Consider the following 18,983-nt stretch of genomic DNA (forward strand, 5'->3'; position numbering starts at 1 on the left):
CAGCACTCTTGCACAGACCTCACCTCAGGCAAGGAAGTGCGAGCACCCCCCCCATACACCTGTTCCCTAGGACCACATCCCCCAGGAGCTGGGCTGCTCCCTACCTTGCAGGGTACAGTATCACCTCAAAACCCTTCCTGGGTGCTAGGAGTGCAGGGACTTGGCCAGGTTGCCTGCCTACCCCTTTTGCAGAGATGACCACCGATCAGAGATCCAGGTTCCACAGCACTGGTTACCTGGGCCAGGTGAGCAGTCCAAGGAGCCTGGAGCAGTGCAAGGGCTCAGGAACACAGGGCATTTTGTCAAGGACCCTCCCACTGTGTAATGATAATTACCACAGCGAAGGACTCAACAGCAAAAACCTGCCCCTCAGTTCCGAGCCCACCATGGCCAGGGTCAACACCGGACCCAGGGATAGCATCCATTAGTCTCTTAGTTGGGGGCTTCCCAGCCATCCCATGCATGTCCCCTAGCCTGCACTCAGACCTCAGCTGCCTTGGACCCAGCATGTGTCTGGCCACAGGTAGTCACAAAAGATAGGAGACAGCACCGGGCACCTCACCTGTGGTCAACCTCCCCATGGGCAGACATCCCCCCTCTCCAGAGACAACTGTGCCCCACAGAGACAGGCAGACACAGGAGGCCACAACCTTACTAGCAATCCTACCCTACATCCCTCAGGAAACATTCTTCCCACTGTCCCCCAGTGGGCATGACTGCAGCCAAGCCCCCACCACAACTTGGATGAGCCCAGCCTTGGAGAGGCGTCCCAGGGAGGAAAGGTGAGAAGCCAGTGACAGCTCTTCCTGGGAGCCTCTGGAGTCTCACAGAGGAAAGGAGGCTGCAGCTGGGCCGGTATTCATTGCACAGAAGTTTGCTGGAGCAGCATGTCAATCAGGGTTCCTTTGGGCAGGAACTGATCCATAGCCTGTCGTGGACCACCACCTACCTCGAGGTCTCCAGGGCCATCTCCCTAGAAGAGGGGTAGTGCAGGGCACTCACACATAGCCATATCATCCAGGTCATCATCAGGGACACTGTGCTGGAAATCTGCCAACCCCCAGGGAAGGGGGTTCCAGAGCAGCCCCTCCAGGAGAAGGCCTCATAGGAATCCCTCCTTTGCCTTTTAGGCCAGGAACAGGAGGAGTCAGGTGGGACCTGAGCTCAGGTAGGCCCTCATGCTGTTCTTCTAACACACGCCCAACCCACACTCTGCATGCCTTCCCTCCTGTCTTAGTCATCTAGTGCTGCCATAACAGAAATACCACAAGTGGATGGCTTTAACAAAGAGAAATTTATTTTCTCACAGTGAAGTAGGCTAAAAGTCCAAATTCAGGGTGTTAGCTCCAGGGGTAGGCTTTCTCTTTCTGTGGGCTCTGGAGGAAGGTCCTCGTCCTCAATCTTCCCATGGTTGAGGAGCTTCTCAGGTGCAGGGACCCCGTGTCCAAAGGGTGCGCTCTGCTCCTGGTGCTACTTTCTGGGTGGTATGAGGTCCTTCAACTCTCTGCTTGCCTTCCTTTCCTTTTATCTCTTGAGGGATAAAAGATGGTGCAGGCCACACCCCAGGGAAAATCCTTGTACGTTGGATCAGGAATGTGGCCTGAACAAGGGTGTTATACCCTACCCTAATCCTCTTTAAACACAGGCAGAGATTATGATTTATAGTACATAGGAAAATCACAAAATGAAGGACAACCTCACATAGTCTAACAAAGTTGGCACATATTTTGGGGGGGATGCAATTCAATCCCCCCAGCCTCCTCATCCCAGCCAAGTACTAGGGCCCTGCCACCTGACATCCAACCCTCTTTTCTTCTCCCTGCCATCCACCCCAGCCCACCGCAGGGTGCTGCAGGCAGTACAGGACTGATGGAGTTCCTGCCATCCAGCATAGGACCCCTCAGAAGGCCCCCCCAGCACCCTGACGTTGCCCAGCAGTCAGGCCACCGTCCATGATGTCCCCAGTCTCCTGTCCCCCCACACCCTCTTGCTGTTTGCCTCACCCTTGGACACCCAGCAGCCCTGACAGCTTGAGCATCTACTTTTCTCTACCCATGCTGCCCCACCCCACCACCTAGTCCTGCACCTGTGGCCATGGAGTTAGGCTGGCCTTCTGGACCCTCTCTGCTTCTGTGGATGCAGCCAGCCTGCTCTGGCTCCAGCCCCAGTTCTTGTCACTGAGTGTCGAGCTGTGGTAGATGACTATGACGATGGTGACTACAGTGGCACCACCCACAGTAGCAACCACCTGCTCTACACAAGCCCCAGTGTCTCCCAGAGTCCTGGAGCTGTGGAGCGCAGTTGGTGTGTAACCCTATAAGAGGCTGGCCACCTGGAGGGAGAGGATAGTTATGGCTGGGGTGGGGGCCCTAGTAATGACCACATGGGCACAAGGATGGCAGTGCAGAGCCTGGCCTGGGACTAGGCAAAGGCTGAGGGAGGCCCTGAGCTGGAGTCAGGTGTCTGTACAATTACCCCCTCACCCTCTGTCAGCTTGATTGATAGGGGCTCCAACATCATTCCCTCACCACAGGGAGACTGAGTCATGAACAGTGAATGGCCTGGGGTAGGCTCACCCAGACTGCTTGGGAGGAAGCTGTGAGTCCCAGCTGCTGGCTCAGGCTACTGGGGCAATTCCTGGAGACCAAGGACTCTGAGCCATGAGCCTGATGATTGTGCCTCCATGGTTTCCCATGGGGCTTCCATCAAGCCCCCACTCTGTTTCCCTGGGGATATCCTTCTCCCATACCATGGGCAGCTCAGCTTTCCAGGGGTACCTGGCCCAGCCCTCTGAGGCTCTCTATGGCCCTCCAGCCACTGCAGGGCCAGGCAATATTGTCTGGATCCCTGTCACTGTTGGTGGTAGAGTACTAATAGTTACCACGGTGGCATGGCCCCTGCTCAAAATCATCTGGCTCCTGCTGACCCCATTGGTTGCTAGGCCTGGTCACCTCATGCTGTCCTCCTAAAAGTCCTGGAGGTTGGCAGAGTGATCCTGTCTCCCTAACAAAGCTTGGGAGGCACAGCCACAGGCCTGTCAACAGCAAGAACTTCACCCACTGCCCATCTAGAAGCCACCCACGCAGAAGAAGGCTCTGGACATCCACCTTCAGCCAAGCTGAGCAGCACCCAAACACCTAGGTGCCCAGGCCCCAGCTTCCCCAGCACCATCCCTAACAGTTCAGAGAAACCACACACTGCTTACCTCAGCTGGACAGTCTCAGGCTACCTTTTCACTGGTCTGCACTGGCTCCTAGCCTGAACTCATGGACTCTCCGGCCCCCAAACAAGGGCAGGAACAGACCCAGGGCCTCTGGGGCTATAAGGCTGCCTACTTCCTGGTGGTGGCCAGCATGAGCTCTTGTGCAGGGAAGAGTGAGGCCTTGCTAAGAGGGCCTCAGACAACCCTACCCCACCTACCACCTCCCACTCTGTACCAACAGACCCCTGCCCACTCACCCCTCTGAGGCCCCACGCTGAGAGCTCAGAGCTTTCAGTACCCCCCAGACTCTGCCCTGCCCTGGACCTCCAATAGAACCACCCCCCACAGCCCAGGCCAGAGGCCACTGAAGAGCAGGTGGAAGACCTGTACAAGCTTGCTCCACACCAGGGCCACCACTCCAGAAGGGGCAGAGAGGACTGTCTGGGCAGAGAGGGGTGCTGGAGACCACAAGGCTCTGGGTTTCCCCCTTTCAAGCCCCAGTGACTCTTACCAGAGTGCCCCCAAGCACTCCTTCACTGGCCTTAGGACAACCCATCCCTTACCCCTCCTTCCTCCCCTCTGCTGTCTTCTCCTCCTTTCCTCAAGTGGAAAGCACCAGGAAACCATGCCAGACAGGGGTACAGAAGCTGGATGCCCAAGATTTGGTAAGAAGCTCTGATGCCGTGATACTATGGTGGTTATTACCAATGTGTCTGGCTTCCCAGCTAATAACAGCTGAGACACCTCCAGAGGCAGACAGGTGAAGAACCCATCCCTACCCCCTTCTACCCTTAGAGGTGGGGCCTGTTTCCAGGTCCCATCTCCTCTACCCAGCACCTGGCCAGGGCAGCAGTAGACAGTGATGCTGGTCTAGGGGAGTGGCCCTGGGAGCTTGGGGGAGGGGGGTCTCAGCTGAGGATGCTCATTTGCCACCTCTACCCAATTGCTCTTCCCCCACCATGTCTTTTTCCCCGGGGCTCCTGGGGACCCCAAGAACCCTGGGCCCTCACTCTGGGCAAGGGGACATTCTGTACAGAATACCCTCATGGTGGGGTTACCCCCATCATGGCTCAGACCAAAGCCAAAAGCCCTTCAAGGGACCCCTCATGTGATAGCCAACACAGCCAGGATTTGGGGTGGCAGACCTCTTTGGAACAACACTGTGGAGGCCAGGAGTACCCAGTGACAGTGAAGAGGGCCACCAGGCCACCCTAACCTGGGCTTCAAACAGGGCCTGTGATCTAGATGGCCACTGCATTGCAGCCCCACATCCCCACCCCATCCCCTGAGCCAAGGGCAGATCCTGACCTATGCATTGACTTTGGAGACTTGGAATTCTGGAGAACAGCCCAGGGCTGAGGGATACCCACCCAACCTTGTCAAGGACAGAAAAGGCCAATATTTGCCCAGGAGGGCAGCCCTGGCCAGACCTAGCAGAATTTGTGCAGGTCCATGACACAGTGGTTATAGCTGGAGCCACAGTGACACATGTCTCATAAAAAACTCACCCAGTGGCATCTGAGTCTACAGAGGCTCAGAGCAAAGGCCATAGAACTCCTCAAGCCCACATCCATGCAATCTTGCCTGGTGCACTTCCCCAAAGGCAGTGGCAGGTACAGAGGGACTCTGTGCTGCCCTGTGACAAGGTGGGTATGGTGGCAGCTACTACTGTGTGAAAGACCAAGCCCAAAACTGGATTCCAGCAGAAAAGTGGATGGACAGCTGCCAGCAGGGGCGGGGATCAGGCAAAAGGACAATGTTAGAACCCTGAGCCCTGCCAGGCTCTACACTAACCCGACCCTAACCGTCCAGACCCTACACAGGCTTCATTTCATGGTGAGGACTAGAAAGGGTGAGCTGGGGAGGAAGTCCTGATGAGTGAATTAGGGGGTACCCACTGTGAGGCCTGAGCTCACCAAGGGCCAGATACCCCTTTCAGGAAACTTGACAGGGTCAGCACAGTGAAGGTGAAGTTCAACTGATATGTACACTTCCAACAGAACGTAGCCCAAGCATTGGCAGAGTTGAGGAGGTGGAAGTGTGCCAGAAAGACTCGGCTGGAGGCCTCCTGGGGAGCCTGTGTAGGTCTTGGGTCCTCCTAGCCCCCTATCCTGGGAAGAGACCTGCAATCCTTCTGCCTATTTGTCCTTCAGTCTACCTGTAGCCCAGCCAAGCCCAATGCCCTCAGAGCCAGCAGGGAGATCATCCTGGCAGCCAGATCTCTGTGGAACCCCCAGTGCAGCCTGTACCACTCCATGGCCTTGAGTTAAGTACCTGTTCTGGCTTTTGGGATGCCACACCAGTCAGTCAGGGTCCAGGCTCTTCTTGGTACATCAAGCGCACAGTGGAACAGCAGGAGCTCATCTGGCTGGATGCATCAGGGCTCAGCCCACTCGCTATGCTACCCCTATGTGTGCTCACAAATGTGTTTCTCCCATATCATCACTGTGGCCCAGAGCCTGTCTTCTACAGCAGGAGCTGGTGCCCCGCACAAGAAGGGTGCTCAGGGCATCGCTCATCAGCTGCATTTCCTGGGTGCAGATGGGCGAGCTTCAGTCAAAGGGTATGGAGGCTTGTGGACCTGACATTCTGGGCTCCAGGTCAACCGTAGCCTTGGCCACTGCAGGGTTATGCAGGTCTTCAGCCACCTAGCCCTTCTGGGGAGCCCTGGGCTCAGCCAGACCTCTGGTAGTGAGGCAGCCCCACCTTTAGGCTCCATACCACACAACTTCCACACACAGGAAGCAGATAAGCTCTAGACCAGCAAGGACTCAGAAATCAGCTTTAAGGCATCAGTTTTCCCTTTCTGCCCCTCCTGCCCTGACTCTCAGTCAGAAATCTCAGCTTTCTGTGGCCTCATCCCTTCCCCTCCATTTACACACAGTACATGCAGATTTCCAAATATGGCTTTTAACATAAAGATAGCATCACACTGAATATTTTTCAGCAACTTTTTCCCCCCAACACCAGTGTCTTAGTCATCTACTGCTGCTATAACAGAAATACCACAAGTGGATGGTTTTAACAAAAAGAAATTTATTTTCTCACAATCTGGTAAGTTACAGTCCAAATTCAGGGTTTCGGCTCCAGGGGAAGGATTTCTCTCTCTATTGGCTTTAAAGGAAGGTTCTTGTCCTCAATCTTCCCCTGGTTGATCCCTGAGAGGCCAGGACAAATGCATCCTGACCCCTGAAGTTTACAGCCAGGTACAGATGACGATCACAGCTGTGTAAACATCTGCATGCATACAATGTGAGACCAGGAAGGAAGCTCGGGGCTCTTGGGAGTGGATCATCAGGACATAAAACACTCCCTAACACATTTAAAAGAATAAAAATCATTAAAGTATGTTCTAGACCACAATGGAATTAAACCAGAAATCAAAGATAGCTGGGAAATATCAAAATATTTGGAAATTAAACAACACACTTTTCAATAAGACATAGGTCAAAAACAAGTCTGAAGAGAAATTAAAAAATACCTTGAAATACATGGTAATGGAAAGACAACTTATCAAAATGTGTGGGATGCAGTAAAAGGAGTGCTTAGGGAGACATTTATAGCATTGAATGCATATATTAGAAAAGAAGGAAGATATAAAATCAATATTCTAAGCTTCCATTTTAGAAAATCAGAAAAGAAAGAACAAATTAAATCTGGCATGAGCAAAAAGAAGATAAATAATAAAAAAAAGCAGAAATCAATGAAATTGAAAACACAAATTTTCAATAAAACCAAAAGCAGATTCTTTGGAGAGATGAGTAAAATTGATAAATCTCTAACTGTACTAACCAAGAAAAGAGGAGAGAAGACACAAATTACTAAGAACAAAAATAAAGGACTCATCACTACTGATACTACGGACATTGAGAGGATAATGAGGGGATATTATGAACAACTCTAAGCCCAAGTATTTAATAACTTTGATGAACTATAACAGTTCCTTGAAAACCAGAGGGTTCGACAGGGGCCACTGCCCCATCCCCAGCCTTGGGCACCCAGGGCATGAGTGACATCGCAGGTTTGATCCCGAAGCTGCAGCTTTCAGCAAACCCAACCTCAGGAGGGATGTAATATCTTAATGGCTTACAGTCCACTCAGCCAAGAGGGACACAGAGCACCAGATGGAAACAGCTCTAGACACCAAAGTCCTCCTGAAGCAAGAGCACCAATGTCTGCAAAGGCACCAGCAGGCAAACTACTTCACAGGCCCAGGACCCCATGCAGGGCTGTGTCAATCATGGAGCTCCTCCTCAGCCACAGTGGAGCTCCTAACTCTCACCCAGAACACATGAAGCAGCCCTGGAGAACACCTGTCTCTTGGCCCACAGAAGGCTGGTCAGAGTCACCCCTCCTTAGCTAAGCTCCATACCAAAACCTCTGCCTCTCTCAGAATCCCCAATGCAGAGGGAGAATGAAGGTGTCCCAGGCAGAAGGATTGTGTGAGGGCAAGTGTCACTGTGACATTATTGCATTTGGGGTAACTGCTACTACCACAGTGACATAGCACCCACACAAAAGTCCTGCCCAAAGATCCTGGTGCAGCACCCTGGGGAGCAGCCTGGCAGGACCCATCACCTCCCACAGGGCAAAAGGTATCTAAACTGTCACCATTCGTGAGTGCCAGAATTTGGAGGCAAGGTTGTCCTACTGATAACAAGAGAAAAGAAGGCCTAGCTCCTGGGGCCGTAGAGACAGTTGGAGGCCTGCTGACCAGCTGTCTTACTTACCTACTGCTGTTGTAATGGAAATAACCACAAGTGGTTGGCTTTAACAAACAGAAGCTTATTCGCTAACAGCCTAAAAAAAAAAAAAAAAACACAGCCTAGTAGGCCAGAAATCTGAATTCAGGGCACCACCTCTAGGGGAAGGTTTTCTCTCTGTGGGTTCTGGAGGAAGGTCCTTGTCATCAATTTTCCTGTGGTCTAGAGGTTTCTCAACACAGGGAACCCTGATCCAAAGGATGAGCTATGCTCCTGGCACTACCTTCTTGGTGACATGAGGTCCTCCTGTCTCTCTGCTTGCTTCTCTCTTTTATATCTCAAAAGAGATTGACTCAAAATACAACCTAAACTTGTAGATTGAGTCCTGCCTCATTAACATAACTGCCTCTATTCCAGCCTCATTAACATCATAGAGGTAGGATTTACAACACATAGGAAAATCATATCAAATGACAAAATGGTAGACAATCACACAATACTGGGAACCATGGCCTAGCCAAGTTGACAGACATTTTGGGGAGATACAATGCAATTCAATATGTCAGATCTGCAGAAGGGAGGTAAAACCCAGGCATGTATGCACGAGAGTATTTTGATTCTTCCAAGTGTGTGCACGGTGAACACCAAGACAGCTGAAATGCAGGCCTGTGATCACAAGGACCAGCCCAGCCTGGTAGGCATGGGGAGAGAGGGAGAGGGGACATGCCAAGTTCATTTACACTCTTCCTTATATTTTAAAATTTCACCAAGCACAGATACTACATGTATAATAGGATATATAATGAATGAATGTAAGTGTAATTTTGAAAACTTCCCCTTGGCAGTGCTGGAACCACTCCAGGTCCTGAGCTGCAAATTCTGTCCCCCGACCCCCAACCTGCCATTGTGGAGCTCAGGGTATCTGAGCACCATCCACCCCGACTCCCTAAGGGAGAAGCCAGCAAAACAGCAAAGAGCCTCCTCAGAAGGGACAGCAAGGCACAAGTCAGAGGTGGAGGCAAGCATAACATCTCAGGGCATCGAAATCAAGGTCATCCTGGGAGGGCTTGGAGGGCAAGGCCTGGGGCCACTGCTGATCCATGGCCACAGCTGGGAGCAGATCCTAGGGCCCAGGTCTCCGTCCCTAAGGCACAACCTGTGCTCTCACAGAATAAGGACCACACTTCTAAGATTTACACTCCTAGGTGTCTCTTTCCTCCCCTGGGCTGGAGAACCCCTGACCTCCTCGCTTGGCCTCTGCCTCTCCTCCAGCCTCCCTGGAACAGGTACTGCTGGCCCCAAGAATATAAAAGGCCTCCAAGTAATCCATCCATAGTAGGGACGGGCAATCACCCACCTGGGTGACACTGTAGTGCTGAGGGATGATTTCTATGATGGACAGGCACCCACCAGCTCAGGAGGCAGTGCAGGACAGGCTGGCATAGCCATGTAACCCCGAGAGGCCCCCCAGATGTTTCAGCAAACAACCCATCAGGCGTGAAGCCCAGTCCCAAGCTCAGCTCTGTGCCTCTAAGGCTGCCTTCCTGCCATCCTGCCAGAGGGGGATTGGGGGCAGGTGTGCACCACTGTGGTATTACTATACTGATTATGGTTATTATGGCCACAGCCTCACAATGCCTTGCAAAAACCCATCCCTATACCCCAGCCCCTCTCACCAAGAACTGCAGGCCAGACCAGGATTTTGAAAGGTGTTGTGGATTGAATTGTGTCCCCCCAGAATATGTGTTGTAAATCCTAAACCCTATAAAAACCCTATACCTGTGGCTAAAATCCCATTTGGAAATGGGTTTTCTTTGTTATGTTAGTGATGAAGTACTCACACAGGGTGTGTCTTGGTTCAATCTCTTTTGAGACATGAAACAGCAGATTAAGCAAGCAAACAAGTACATGATGTAAGCCACAGGGTCTTCCAAGGAACCTAGGAATAGAAGCTGAAAAGAGACAGGGACCCTTCCCAGAGCAGACAGAAAGAAAGCATTCCTCTAGAGCTAGTGCTCTGAATTCTGACTTCGAGCCTCCTAAACTTGAAAAACTAAATTTCTCTTTCTTGAAGACACCCACTGGATAAGTAAAACAGACAGAGACACACCACCATGGATTCAGGGTGTGTCCCAGCCATGTGGCCCATGACCCAAACCAGCAGGTATAGCACCACGGTGGTGACATGGCTAACCAGATCCCCAAGCCCCTGAGAGGTCACCACAGAGACACTGCCTGGGAAGTCTACCCAGGTCATGAAAGAGATGGGCAAAAGCCAACCCCACCTCAGCCTAAGCTCATTCGTAGTAGGTACACTCCTGCTGACCCCCCACCCATGGAAATTGCCTGCTAGCTTCCAGCGGACACCCACAAAAGTCCCCCCTCCTCCCTTGGGGCTGGTAAACATGTCAGGGCCACAGCTCTGCACCTCAGACACAAAACTCTACAATGCCACCCCATTTTGGACAGAGGCAACCGGAAAGTTGGCCTACCCATAGTGCCTGGCACTGCCCCAGCCCTTCAGTCACTGAGCCTGTTGGTCATACTTCTCTGCCCTCCACACTACCCTGCCCTCCATGACACCCTGCACCCCACACTTCCCAATACCCCAAACCCAGCTGGACAATAGGCTGGGATGAGAATTGACTCTTGCAGCCTATGAGAAGTGTGGGTAGGGCTCAGTGGTTTGGTTTTAGAATCCTTTCTCCCAGTTGGAAGGCTGGGTGAGTGACTCTAGGAGGGGTCCCAGGGTGGAGCCATTGAAGACTGGGGTGTCCAGTGGGCCCGTCAGCACTAAGCAGCCCCTACCCACTGGCCCTGGCCCAAGAGGGGGTGCCTCCAGGGCCCTAAAGCGGGGAGTGCCCAGGAGAGGTGACAGTGCTGGCAGAACACTGGACAACCAGTTCCAAGCAGCCAGGGCCTGGAGTGGCCCCTTTCCTGGGGACAAGTCATGCAGGGCCCCAGACCAGCCCAGCCCAGCCTTCTGTGAGCCCCACCCCTAACTGGATCTTCCCTAGAAGCCAACCAAGGACCATGCTCACACTTCAGAAACAAAGAACCTTTCTGTAATGGCCTTCTCTCCTCCTGAGTCTCTCCCTGGCCACCGGTCAGCTGGTCCATCTGCGTGAGAACTGCCCACAAAAAACACCCCCTCGGGCAGCCTTCCTGCACAGACCCCACCCAAGGGAAGGAAGTGCAGACACCGCCCTATACACCTTTACCCCTTAACCACAGCCCCTGGGTGCTGGGTTCCTCCTTATCTTGCAGAGTACAGCATCACCTCAAACCCATTCCCAGGGACCGTAAGTGCGGGGAATAGGCCAGCAGGCAGGCCTGCCCCGTGTGCAGAGAAGACCACTAAGCAGAGATATGGGGTCTGGGGCACTGGCTATCTGTGCCTGTTGAGCCCTCCCAGGAGCCTGGAGCAGGACAAGGGTCCATGAACACAGGGCTTTTTGTCAAGGACTCTCCCATTGTATAACTATAACTTCCAGAGTGACAGGCCCAGCAGCAAAAACCTGCCTCTCAGGTACCACTGTACCATAGCCAGGATCAGCACTAGACTCAGGGACAGCATCTATTGCCCCTTTAGCTGGGGGCTTCCCAGCCACCCCATTTCTCAGCCTGTGCTCTGATCCCGGCCACCACTGATACCACCATGTGTCTGGCCAAAGGAAGTCAGGCAAGACAGGAGAGAGCTGGGCACCTCACCCCTGCTCATACTTCCCTGGGGCAGACACCCCACACCCAGAGACCTCTCTGACCCATGGAACTAGGCACCCACAAGAGGAGGCCGCATCCTTGCTAGCAACCCCACCCTATGCCCCTGAGGAAGCACTGTTCACACTGACCCCTAGTGGGCATGACTACATTCGACCCCCACCCCTACGTGGAGGAGCCCAGCCTTGGAGAGGCGCCCCAGGGAGGTAATGCGGGGAGTCAGTGCCAGCTCTGCCTGGGAGCCTCCGGAGGCTGACAGAGGAAAGCACGCTGTAGCTGGGCAGGTATTCACTGCACAGAAGTCGCTGGGGCAGCATGTCAGGCGGGGCTCCTTTGGGCAGGAACTGATCCCTAGCCTGTCAAGGACCCCCACCCACCTCAAGGCCACCAGAGGCTTCTCCCCAGAAGAGGGGTAGTTCAGCATTCTCTGCAAAGTATCATCTTGACAAGGTCATCATCACGGACACTGTGCTGGCAATCTGCCAGCCCCCAGAGAAGCCCCTTCAGGAGCAGGCCCCACAAGAATCCCTCCTCAGCCATCTAGGCCAGGAACCAGGTGGAGCCAGGTGAGACCTGAGCTCAGATGGGTCTTGATGCACTTCTTCTAACACACGCCCAGCCCACACTCTGCAGGCCTACCCTCCTCCTCCCAGCCCAGTGCAGGAGCCCTGCCACCTGGCGTCCACCCCTCTTTTCTTCTCCCTGCCATCCATCCCAGCCCGCTGCAGTGCAGGATCCCGCAGGCAGTGCAGGTCATATGCAGTTCCTATCACCCAGCCTATGGGCCCTCATGGGGCCCCCAGCATCCCAAAGTAGGCCAGCTCAGCCGGACCGTCATTCACAGTGTCTCCGTTCTCCAGGCCACCCATGCCCCTTTATTGTCAGCCTCACCCTTGGAATCCAGCAGCCCTGACAGTCTGAGCACTTCCTCCCCACTCCCCAGCCCACCAGCTAGCCCCGCAGCTGTGATCACCGAGTGAGGCTGGCCGCCTGAACCCTCCCTGCTTCTGAGGATGCAGCCAGCCTTCCCCCGCTCCAGCTCCAGTTCTTGTCACAGAGTGTCAAGCTATGGTAGATGACTACAACTATGTTGATCACAGTGGCACCACCCATAGCACTAACCACCTGCTCCACACGAGCCCCAGGTCATCCCAGACCCTGAGGCAATGGTGAGCGAGGGCAGTTGGAGGGTACCCTCTGTGAGTCAGGCCACCTGGAGAGAGGAGATATTTGTGTTTGGGGTGGGTACTCCAGTGTGACCACATGGGCCCAAGGATGGTCAAAGGGGCAGTGCAGAGCCTGGCCTGGGACTGGGGAAAGCCTGAGAGAGGCCCGGGGCTGGTGTCAGGCATGTACACAATTAACCCCTCATCTTCTGCCAGCCTGATCCATAGGGGCTCAATCATCACTCCCTCACAATGGGGAGACTGAGTCAAGAGCAGTGAAGGGCCTGGGGCAGGCTCACCCAGGCTGCGAGGGAGGGAGCTGAGAGCACCAGCTGCTGGCCCAGGCCACTGGGACAATTTTGGGAGACCAGGGAGTCTGAGCCATGAGCCTGGAGAGTGTGCCTTCACAATTTCCCAGGGGACCTCCATTAAGCCCCACTCTCTTTCCCTGGGGATATCCTTCCCCCACACCACTGGCCCTCCAGCCCCTGCAGGGGCAGGCAATATTGTTTGAGTCCCTGTCACTGTGGGTAGTGGAGTAGTAGTAGTTACCACGGTGCCATGGTCCCTGCTCAAAATTGCCTGGTTCCCACCAGTCATATTGGCAACTAGGCCTGGTCACCTCATAATGTACTCCCAAAAGTCCTGGAGGTTAGAAGCATGATCCCCTCTCCATAACAAGGCTCAGGACTCATAGCCACACACCTGTCAATAGCAAAGACTTTTACTCACTGCCTCCTAGGAGGCACCCATGCAGGAAAAGCTCTGGCTATCCACCTCCAGCTGAGCTAAGCAGCACCCAGACCCCCAGGTGCCCAGGCCCCAGCTTCCCCAGTACCTCCCCAACTGACCACGGAAACCACAGACTGCTTCTGTCAGCTAGGCAGTCTCAGGCCACACTTCCCTGGCCTGCTCTGGCTCCTAGTCTGATCTCACTGACTCTCCTGCTCCTGAGCAAGGGCAGGAGCAAACCCAGGGCCTCTGAGGCTATGAGGCTGCCCATTGCCTGGTGGTGGCCAGTATGAGCTCCTGTGAAGGGAAGGGTGAGACCTCGCTAACTGGGCCCTATACAACTCTACCCCACCCACCACACCCCACCCTGAACTGCCAGAACTCCACCCACTCAGCCCCTTGAGGGCCCTGAGGTCCCACACTGAGAGCTCAGAGCTGTTGGTGTCCCCAGACTCTGCTCTGCCCTGGACAACCCTCCCAATACAACCACTGACCACCCTAGTCCAGAGGCCACAGAAGGGCAGAATGAAGGCCTATGCAAGCCTGCTCCACACCAGAGCCACCAGTCCTGAAGGGGCAGATTGGGTTGCCACCTTTCAAGCCCCAGTGCCTCTTACCAGAGTGCCTCCATGCACCCCTTCACTTGCCTCAGGGCACCCAGCCCTCAACTGTCCTTCCTCTTCTCTGCTGTCTTCTCTGCCTTCTCTCAAGTGGGAAGCCCCAGGAAACTATGCCAGAATTGGGCCCAGAGGCTGGATGCCCAAGATTTGGTATGAGGCTCTAATGCTGTGATACTGTGGTGGTTACTAACACTGTGGCTGACTTGCCAGAAGACACCAACCAAGACACCTGAAGGGGCAAACAGGGTAAGAACCCATCTCTGCCTTCCTTCCTACCCACAGGGGTGGGGCCTGTCTCCAGGTCCCATTTCCTCCACCCAGCACCTGGCCAGGGCAGCAGTAGACAGTGATGCTGTTGGAGGGGATGGGCCCTAGCAGCTGGTGTGTGGGGGAATGCGCTGCTGTGGATGCTCCTTTGCCACCCCTACCCCATTCCTGTACCCCCCATTTTCTCATCCCGGGGGCCCTGGGGGCCCCCAAGAAGAACAGATCCACCCTCTGGGCAAGGGGACATTCTGTCCAGGTCCCCCTCACAGTGGGGTTACCCCCATAGTAACTCAGGCTGGAGCCAAAAGCCCTTTGGTGGGCTCACTCATGTGGTAACCAACACAGCCAGGAACTGGGGTGACAGACCCTTTTGGGTCAGCACTGCAGAGGCCCAGAAAGTCCACTGACAGCAGAGAGAGGGACAAGCTTCCATGAACTAGGCTGTAATCCCAGTGCTGTCACCCAGATTGCCACTTCATTGCAACCCCCTCCCTACCCTGCAGCCAGTGGCAGATTCTGATCTGTCCACTAACTTTGTAGACTTGGACTTCTGGAGAATAGCCCAGGGTTGATGGACACCCAACCAATCCTGTCGAGGCCAGAAAAGGCCAATGCTTGCCCAGGAGGGCATCCCTGGCCAGATCCAGAAAATCTGTGCAGGTCCATGACACAGTGATTATGGTTGGAGCCACAGTGACACACATTTCACATAAAACTCACCCAGTGACCTCCATGATTAGAGAGGCTCAGAACCAAGGCCATAGAGCTGGTCAAGGGCACTCTCCATGCAACCCTGCCTGGCACACCCCCCTGCAGGCATCAGAAGTTACAGAGGGATTCTGTGCTACCCTGTGTCAAGGTGAGTATGGTGGGAGCTACCGCTGTGTGAAAGGCCAAGCCAAAAACAATCCCAGCAGCCAATGGAGAAACAGAAAAAGAGGCCAGTGCCGGAGCTTGAGACCTGCCAGGCTCTGAGACTAATACCACCCTTATAGCAGGTACCCTGCAAGGGGCTTCAGTTCACGGTAAGGACTAGGAAGCGTGAGCTGGGGAGGACGTCCTGCGGAGCTGTGGGGCTGGAGTTCAATCAGGGTCATAGACCACTTTCAGGCAGCCCAAATAGGTCAGAAGAATGAAGGTGAAGTTCAGCTGATGGATAGACTTCCAACAGAATATAGCCTTCACCCAGTCAGAGCCAGGGAGCAGAAGTGTGACAGAAAGGCTCAGCAGCAGTCCTTCCCGGGGAGCCCCGGTTTGTGGTGGATCCTCCCACCTGAGGAAAGAGACCTGCACCCCACCCGCCTATTTGTCCTTCAGCCTACCTGCAGCCTAGCCAAACCCACTGCCCTCAGCACAACAGGTGAAACCATCCTGGCAGCCAGGTCTCTGTGGAGCCCCCACTACAGCCTGTACCCCTCCATGGCCCTGAATAGATACCTCTCCCAGCTTTCAGGATGCCACACCAGTCAGTCAGGGTCCAGGCTCTTCTTTATATGTCAAGCGCACAGTGGAGCAGCAGGAGGGTCATCTGACTGGTGGGACACAATTCAGCCCACTTCCCAGCTACCCCCATGTGTGCTCACCAGCATGTTTCTCCCATATCATCACTTTGGCCCAGAGCCTATCTTCTACAAAAGGATTCAGTAACCCACACAAGAAAGGTGTTCAGGGCATCACTCACCAGCAGCCTTCCCTGGGTCCTGATGAGCCATCTCCAGTCAAAGGGGATGGGAGCGTGTGATCCTAACACCCTGGGCTCCAGGTCAGCCGTGGCTATGGGCACTGCAGGGTTATGCAGACCTCCAGCCACCTAGTCCTCCTTGGGAGGCCAGCGCTCAGCCAGGCCTGTGTTGTCCCTTAGGCAGCAAGGCAGCCTCACCTCCAGGCCCCATACCCCACACCCTCCATACACAGGAAGCAGATAAACTCTAGGCCAGCAAGGCCTCAGAAATCAGCTTTAAGCAAGGAATCAATTTTCCCTTCCAGCCCCTCCTTCTGGCCCTGTTATTCCCCAGACCTCCATCCCCTCCTGCCCTGCCTCTCACCCGGAAACCTCAACTTCCTGGTGCCTGGGTCCTTACCCCTCCACTTAAACACTTACACAGATTTTCAAATACTGTTTTTAACATAAAGGTAGGATCACCCTGCATATTTCTCTGCAACTTATTTCCCCCACCCCACCAGTCAATAATGTATTTCTTCATTCAGTCCAAAAACCACAATATTTCATTCATTCAGTAAATATTCTAGCATCCCCAGTGCATGTCAGGCCCCGAGAAGCCAGGACAAATGCATCCTGAAACCTGGGGTTTACAGCCAGGTACAGATGACCATCACAGCAGTGCAAACATCTGCAGGCATGTAATGTGAGACCAGGAAGGAAGCTCAAGGGGTCTTGGGAGTGGATCGGCAAGACATAAAACATACCTTAACATATTTAAAAGGAAAGAAATCAATAAAATATGTTCTAGACCACGATGGAATTAAACTAGAAATCAATAACAGAAAGATAGCTGGGAAATATCAAAATACTTGGAAATTAAACGACACACTTTTCAATAACACATGGGTCAAAAGAGAAGCCAGAAGAGAAATTTAAAAATACTTTGAACTAAACGGAAATGGAAAGACAACTTATTAAAATGTGTAGGATGCAATAAAAGGAGCGCTTACAGAGACATTTATAGCATTGAATACATATGTTAGAAAAGAAGAAAGATATAAAATCAATATTCTAAGCTTCCATTTTAGAAGACCAGAAAAGGAAGAACAAATTAAATCTGACATAAACAAAAAGAAGATTAATAAAAACAGAGCAGAAATAAATGAAATTGAAAATAGAAATTTAATAGAAAAAAAAATCAATGAAACCAAAAGCACGTTCTTTGTGGTGTTCAACAGAATTGATAAATTTCTAGCCAGGCTAACCAAGAAAAGAAGAGAGAAGACGCAAATTACTAATACCAGAAATTAAAAGGGAGTCATCAGTACCCATACCATGGACATTAAAAGGATAATAATGGGATATCATGAACAACTCTATACACAATTATTTGATAACTTAGATGAAATGTAACAATTCCTTGAAAGACAGAGGGTTCCCCAGGGGGCACTGCCCCATCCCTAGTCCCTGGGCACCAAGGGCATGAGAGACATCCCAGGTTTGATCCTGAAGCTGCAACTTTCAACAGACCTAACCTCAGAAGGGATGCAATACCCTAATGTCTTACAATCCACTCAGCCAAGAGGGACACAGAGCACCAGCTGGAAACAGTTCCAGGCCCCAAAGCTCTCCTGGAGTAGGAGGAACCAAACACTGGAAGGCACAGGCAGGCAAACCACTGCACACTCTCAGGACCCCAGGCAGGGGTTTGTCCACCACAGATCCCCTCCTCGGCCACAGTGGAGCCCTCAGCACTCACCAACGCCATAAGCAGCAGCCCTGGAGAACAGCTGTCTCTTGGCCCCCAGAGGGCAAGTCAGAGTCATCCCTTCTCATCTGAGCTCCATACCAAAACCCCTGGAACTCTCAGAATCCCCTCTGCAGTGAGTGAATGGGGCTATCACAGCTGGAGGATTGTGTGGGGGCATGTGTCACTGTGACAATTCTATGATGGGAGTGTCTTAGGATACCACAGTGACACAGCACCTGCTCAAAATCTTACCCAAAGCACATGGTGCAGCACCCTGGAGTACAGCCTGGAGGTCCCCATCAACTCCCACGGGGCACAAGGCATTTGACATGTCACCCACTTGCAGGCACTGGAGTTTGGAGACAATGGAACAAGGATGCCCTACTGATGACAATAGGAGGCCAGTTGGAGGCCTGCTATCTTAATTATCTAGTGCTGCTGTAACAGAAATACCACAAGTGGGTGGCTTTAACAAACAGGAGCTTCTTCTTTCACAGTCTAGTAGGCTAGAAGTCTGAATTCAGGGTGCCAGCCCCAAAGGAATGCTTTCTTTCTCTGTGGGCACTGGAGGAAGATCCTGGTCATCAATTTTCCTATGGTCTAGGAGCTTCTCAGCACAGGCACCCCATGTCCAGAGGACATACTCTGCCCTGGAGCTACTTTCTTGGTGGCATGTGGTCCCTCTCTCTCTGCTTGCTTCTCTCTTTTATATCTCAAAAGAGATTGACTCATGGTAAAGCGTAATCTTGTAGATTGAGTTCTGCCTCACTAACATAATGCCTGTAATTCTGCCTCATTAACATCACAGAGGTAGGATTTACAACACATAAGAAATTCCTATCAAATGACAAAATGGTGGACAATCACACAATACTTGGAACCCTGGCCTAGCCAAGTTAACACACATTTTGGGGGGACATAATTCAATCTATAACACCAGATCTATACAAGGGAGGTGGAGCTGAGTCATGTATTCTCCAGGGTATGTTGATCCTTCTGAGTGTGTGCACAAAGAACACCAAGAGGGTTGCACAGTGGGATCATGCCTGTGATTATGGGGGTGAGCCCAGCCTGGTAGGCATGGTGACAGAGGGAGGAGGGACATGCCCAGACCATTTACATGCTTTCGTATATTTTAAAATTTTCACCAGGTGCAATTA

The 18,983-nt window shown here is 52.8% G+C and overlaps 1 gene segment (V, D, J or C); it reads left to right on the forward strand.

Annotated features, from left to right (window-relative positions):
* The window catches only part of LOC104846689 (immunoglobulin heavy constant gamma 1-like), an 868,336-nt gene that overhangs the window by 335,901 nt on the left and 513,452 nt on the right, over nucleotides 1-18,983 (forward strand).

This window comes from Loxodonta africana, chromosome 21 (assembly GCF_030014295.1).
Source record: "Loxodonta africana isolate mLoxAfr1 chromosome 21, mLoxAfr1.hap2, whole genome shotgun sequence".
NCBI classification, from domain to species: domain Eukaryota; kingdom Metazoa; phylum Chordata; class Mammalia; order Proboscidea; family Elephantidae; genus Loxodonta; species Loxodonta africana.